Source organism: Sinocyclocheilus rhinocerous, unplaced genomic scaffold (genome assembly GCF_001515625.1).
Source record: "Sinocyclocheilus rhinocerous isolate Xijiao unplaced genomic scaffold, SAMN03320098_v1.1 scaffold1965, whole genome shotgun sequence".
NCBI lineage: Eukaryota > Metazoa > Chordata > Actinopteri > Cypriniformes > Cyprinidae > Sinocyclocheilus > Sinocyclocheilus rhinocerous.
Genome location: NW_015625577.1, coordinates 1,086,173 through 1,092,172, shown reverse-complemented (window position 1 = coordinate 1,092,172; position 6,000 = coordinate 1,086,173).

Genomic DNA, 6,000 nt, shown 5'->3' with positions numbered 1-6,000 from the left:
GTTTATGCTCAAACAGCAACATTACACACTAACTAACGTTAAAAAAGTGAAATCGCAATGAACCACCCCTTTAAATAGTGTATTTGTTTATTTTGTATAAAATGCAATGATATTCATATATATATATATATATTTTAATACTATAGCCCTCAGTTATGAAAGTCCATTTTAGATAAAAATAAAAATTCTCACAATTCTGACGTTTTCCTCACAATTCTGACTTTTTCCCAGAATTTTGAGGTTTTATCTCGCGATTCCGCCTTTTTCTCTAAATTCTAAATTCTCGCAACTGTTTTTTTTTTCACCACAAAATATAAATATAAGGTAATTGTGACTTTTTATGTTGCAATTCTGACTTTTTTCCCTAGTGATTGCAATTTTATATGTAACTCACAATTCAGACTTTTTCTACTCAGAATTGCGAGTGGAATCTTGCAGTTCTGCATTTATATGTTGCAATTTTGAGTTTATGTCTTGTAATTCTAAGATTATATGGAACTATTCTGAATTTCTTTCTCAGAATGTCACGAAGAGCATCAGAATTGTGAGATAAAAAATTTAAAATTATGAGAAAAGTTATAATTACCTTTATTATTATTTTTTAATCCCATGGCAGAAACAAGCTTCCATACTAGCTCCATAGTGCAGACTTATGCTTAATCTATTTTTCTGCAACCTTTTGTTTAGAGAGAAAAAAAGGAGTAGATTATGTGAATGACCTCTTTTCTTTTCTCTGAACCACTATGTGTAAAAGAATACAATTTAACAGAAAGAGGGAGTCTTTTTTGTTTTGATACATGGCCGTTTTCTAGAAATTCACAATGCTTTTTGTTGCTTTTAACCAATTGTTGATACTTTTACTAGTTAAAACAGTTTTAGACATTGTTTCAAGGAAAAGTATGAGCTTGTTGTGTTCAGTTTATCTTAGAAACCCTGCAGTGCAGTGTATGAGATCGTGTGGGAAAGAGAGAGGTGTAATGACCTGGCTCTCCATGAAGGCTCCCCTCACTCCCCCCGTCTGTATCTGATGACAGTGTGTTGGAAGACTGCTTTTGTTGTTGAGCTCTGCTCTCATCTCATTCCAGCTTGAAGGACGAGGTCGGGGTAGATGGGGGTCTTGTAGCTGTTTTTCCTCTGTCCTTTTGTATGAAAAATGATTTCTCAGTGGGTTCAAAGCGGGTTCTGACGAACATTAGATAAGGAGATTTTATGGGCTAAATAAGTAATGTTTTGGTGTTTTAGAACTAAGTAAACATTGTGTTCTGTAACCACATAAGTCTGGTTTATATCAGTGTGCTGCCACAGATAATGTGATCACTGCAAAGATCTTAAGCATGTTTAGCGTGGTAAATACTGATTGCGTTTAATCCCTAGCTTTAGTTGTCATAAGGACTGTATTCATCCTGATGCTTGTTGGTCCAGCCATGTCTGATCCAGCCTCAGCAATAAATTACTGCATTGAGAAACTAACTGGTGCTTGTCTCAGAGAATCATTGGTGACTGAGTTCCCACGGTCAAGGAAAAGTTTTTTAAATTGTGATTTCCGGTTCTGTGAAAGTCATGAAAATGATCAATTAGAAAAAAAAAATGTATTGTGAATTTTAATCGTAAATACACATTTTTTCCCCCTCAAGCTACATTAATGCTTGAAAATATTTATTTGGCTAGAAATGGTACAAAATTTGGGGTCAGTAAGATTTTTTTGTTTTTGAAAGCTTATACGAAACCTGGCTGCATGTATTAGATATAAAAACGGGACCGCAAAGTATTATTACAATTTAAAATGAATGTTTACTGTTTTAATATATATATATATATTTAATATATATTTTAAAATGCTATTTATTCCTGTGATGGCAAAGCTGAATTTTTAGTATCACATGATCCTTCAGAAATCATCCTTATATGCTGATTTGCTGAAACATTTCTTGTTAATGTAGTAAATAGTTGTGCTGCTTTTTTTTTTGAAGAATAGAATGTTTAAAAGAACAGCATTTAGTTAAAATAGCAATGTTGAAAATCATGTCATGATTTGTCATGAAGATAGCCTTAGATGCTGACATAGCAATAAAAATAAATAGCTACTTTAAAAAATATCCTATACTGACCCCAAGTTTTTGAACAGTAGTGTATTTGTGTGTTTTTTTTTTATTGCTTATACAGTATTCATGAATAAATGCTGCAATGAAGGGCAAGGTTTTCAGTAAATAAATGTAATCATATGACTTAAGAATACAATTTATAGCCCACAGTTTTTATTTATTGATTAATTTTTTTGTGAGCTTGACAGCCTCAGTCTCTTTTCATATCATAAACATTTACAACATGAAATATCCATACTCTGAAATGTCTCATTCAGCAAGTGTAGTGTTTCCAGTTAAGGACGTTTTTCTTCGCAATAGTTGCTTATATAGTGCACACCTCTACTGCATTTGTCTTTGTTTCTAGATAATAATAGATGGTTCTTGACTATGAGTTACTTAATCTGTCATGCCACATAATTGCGGAAAAGCATTTAAATGATGAATTAAAGTTGTAGTATGAGGAAATGTATTTGTGCACATTAAGGAAAGAATAGCTGAGAAAACAGAGCCTCCTGTGAGTTACAGAACAACTCGGTCTAGTCAGACTAGTTTTATTCTTTAGAGGAATGTGCTTTTTGTGGTGTGCATTCCCTCCTCTTTTTCCTCCTCGCTGTTTATGTAGAATGCATGCTAAAAAAAATTCGCTGATAAGTGACACAGTCTCTAAAAATACAGTATATTTATGGGCCTTTAGTTCAAAAGAAGTCAAAAGTTTAGTTGAAAAACATGTTATCAAAGGAATGACATGAGAACTTTTGCCATGGAAATCAGATCTGCATATAGCCTTACTTCCACAACATGGCAATGTTTTTAAAGTACAAAAGAACTCAGAATAAACTGATTTTTTTTCCGTTGGTTAATAAGACTGCTCAGGAGACAGGTCTCAACAAATCTCAGCAATACCAAGTATTTTACAATATATTGCAATAGAAATGTACTTTAAGAATGAGTCAGCATGCATGCAGAAACATGCTGACACCTACACAATCAGCTTTTCATACAACAAAATCATTTCACACAACATAGTGCCAAAATAGTCCACAGGTATGTGTATCAAAGGGTTTTGGATGCCTGTGAAATCTCTTCATCTGAGATAATATTCAAGGGAATGTCATGATGAGATTGCACCCCATGTTTACCAGTCTGTCCAATCACAAACTGTACCAAACTACAAATGTCATTTATTAGTTAAAGAGATACTCACTGTCTTTGTAGAACACCGTGGATTTAAAATAAATAATAATAATAATAATAATAATAATATATATGCACTTAAAGGCAGGGTATGTGATTTTTCAAAAACACTTTAGAAAACTGATTCGGGCCGAATAGCAAAACAAACTTGTAGCCAATCAGCAATAAGGGGCGTGTCTACTCGTGATGTGGAGGAGAGAGCTTTCAGTGCATGGGACGGACATTAGCCGAGCCGAGCGACAGAAAGATAGAGATGGCGGATAAAAAACAAAAGAGGAAAACGTCTGCGGAACGATAAGGCAAGAAGTAGGACCCGTGTAAATATCGGATCAGCTTTCCAGCGCTGGAGAGAACTCAAGGAGCGGAGAGGCCTGCGATAGGACGCCGAGGTTGCTTTGTTTCTTCTCAATAGGTGAGTAACACCGTGTCTACAACAACTAAAGTCTGCCTACACTGGACGCGATCAAACAACATTGTCAGCACGTCATAAATAGAACCCGGCAGCAGTTTTCTGTCGGGGATTTGTTGCGCCGCGCCGCGCCGCTCACGTCCGTAGACACGGTGTAACATTAGTTTTGCTTTGTTTCACAGAACTAATCGTTGCCTGGGTTTGCTACGTATATGTGGGGCGGAGCTATCAAAATAAAGGCAAGACCCTTTTGGGGTAGGGGCGTGTTTGTTTTGGTGATTTCAAATATCAACATTGGCTACCAGAAATCGCTTACTCTGCCTTTAATAGTTTGGGGTCAATAAGATATTTTAATGTTTTCGAGAGAAATCTTTTATCAGGGCTGCATTTGTTTGATTAAAATACAGTAAAAACAGTAATACTGTGAAATGTTATTACAACTTAAAATATGTTTTCTATATTAATATATAGGTATTGTCTGTAATAAAGGTATTGTCTGTATTTAAATCACTTTGTGACTTAAATTTTCTGAAGTAGCTTAAGAAGACTTACAGAGAAATACAGAGAGTCATATGTCTAAATTACTTTTGTGAATTATAATTTTTTTTGTCATGTTGGAGTTTCACAGCCCCAGTCCCCTTTCACTTTCATTATATTGGAAAAACATTGGATATTCTCCAGAAATCATGGCATGAATGACGTGAGGGTGAGTAACTGACATAATTTTATTTTTGCGTGAATAATGTAGCTTTATCATAAAATTTTAATGCAGATATCTGTATAAAATCACAAACACATTGTCTGCCTTCTGTAGAGTGTGTATAAAGACGTCTTCATTAGCAACAGGAAAGGCAGGAACAACCAAAAGTGCAGCGTATCTTTGTTCTGTATACTATTCTCAAAGGGCATATCATGTTTACCTTCTAACTAGACCACTCAGTTGAAGAACAACAATGTTTTCTCTCTCACTTTCTAAAGCGCAGCTGTTTGCAGGTCTTTTTCAGCCCTGAGGAGCAGACTGCTGTTCTCGCCTCTGGAGCTGTGAGCTACTTGAGCTCTCTTGCCTGTGCAAACAAAATCCAAGAGTCCTTTGGGGGACTCGGTGACGAGGGCACTGTTGTGATGTTCTGTGTGCTGTAGCAAAACCTTTTTTCCCACAGGGTGCAGGTGCTTCCTTCTGAGGAAATCAGAGGTGTCCTGAACAACACTGTGTTATCAGCAACTCTCTCAGTGAAGAATAAACAGCGATCACATGGATAACAGGAATCTTGCTCTGTCGGATACAAGCTTCCCCTAAATGCTGATCTAAGGTCAGTGCAACCTACCTGGATTCATATCAGAATGTTAAATTGCATCAGCGCTTTAGGACAAGTTATCTAAAACTGCCTTGTTATAGGGAGGAAATCCTGTCCATTGCTATTTGGTCACATGGCCTGTGTAAATAAAGACTCTGTTTGTAAATGATCTGCCATGTAAATAATCTTCATGACTGCATGACTTACAGTTTGCATTCTCATCTCATCTATCATCTGATAACACTAAAGGAAGTTGAATTTTTTGGCTTCATTGCGTCTCATGAGAATGGGTTTGTTTATCAAGGGCCTATATAATGTGACTAAATGGCCCGGTTTCATAGACAGGGCTTAGCCTAAACCAGGATTAGGCCATAGTTCAATTAGGACATTTAAGTAATTTTTATAAACATGCCTTAGAAAAAAAGCATTACTGGTGTGCATCTTAAGACAAAACAAAGGCACTCACATGTTTTAAGATCAGTCAGTGCAAGTTTCTTTCAGTTGAAATGGCTCAGATTTACATTTTAGTCTAGGACTAGGCTTAAGCCTTGTCTGTGAAACCGGGGGAGAGAAGATTAGATTAGTTAAGTAGAAAATTATGAAAAATTATGTTTTTAGACCTAATGAAACTTGTTAACATTTTATTTGATACAACATATCTAACTCGTCCAACACCAATTGATCTAATGTATTTTATTTCTTTATTTATTGTATGTTGTAGATATTATATTTAAGTATTATATTCATTTTAGTAATTATATAAATGGCATATCTTTATGATATTAATAATAAAAATATATTAATTTTAGTAATTAAAGAAATGATTTATTGCTTAGATTTGTAAATATTATTTACAGTGTCTACATCAATAATATGAATTAACAATGAAAAATACTTCTTCTTTTTTAATGACTATAAAAATCAAAAGTTGTGTTTTTTAATGTTGTTTAACTGACCTGAGCTAACATAAAAAAAAAACATTGAACAGTTGTATTTTTACTGACTAACATTAACAAAG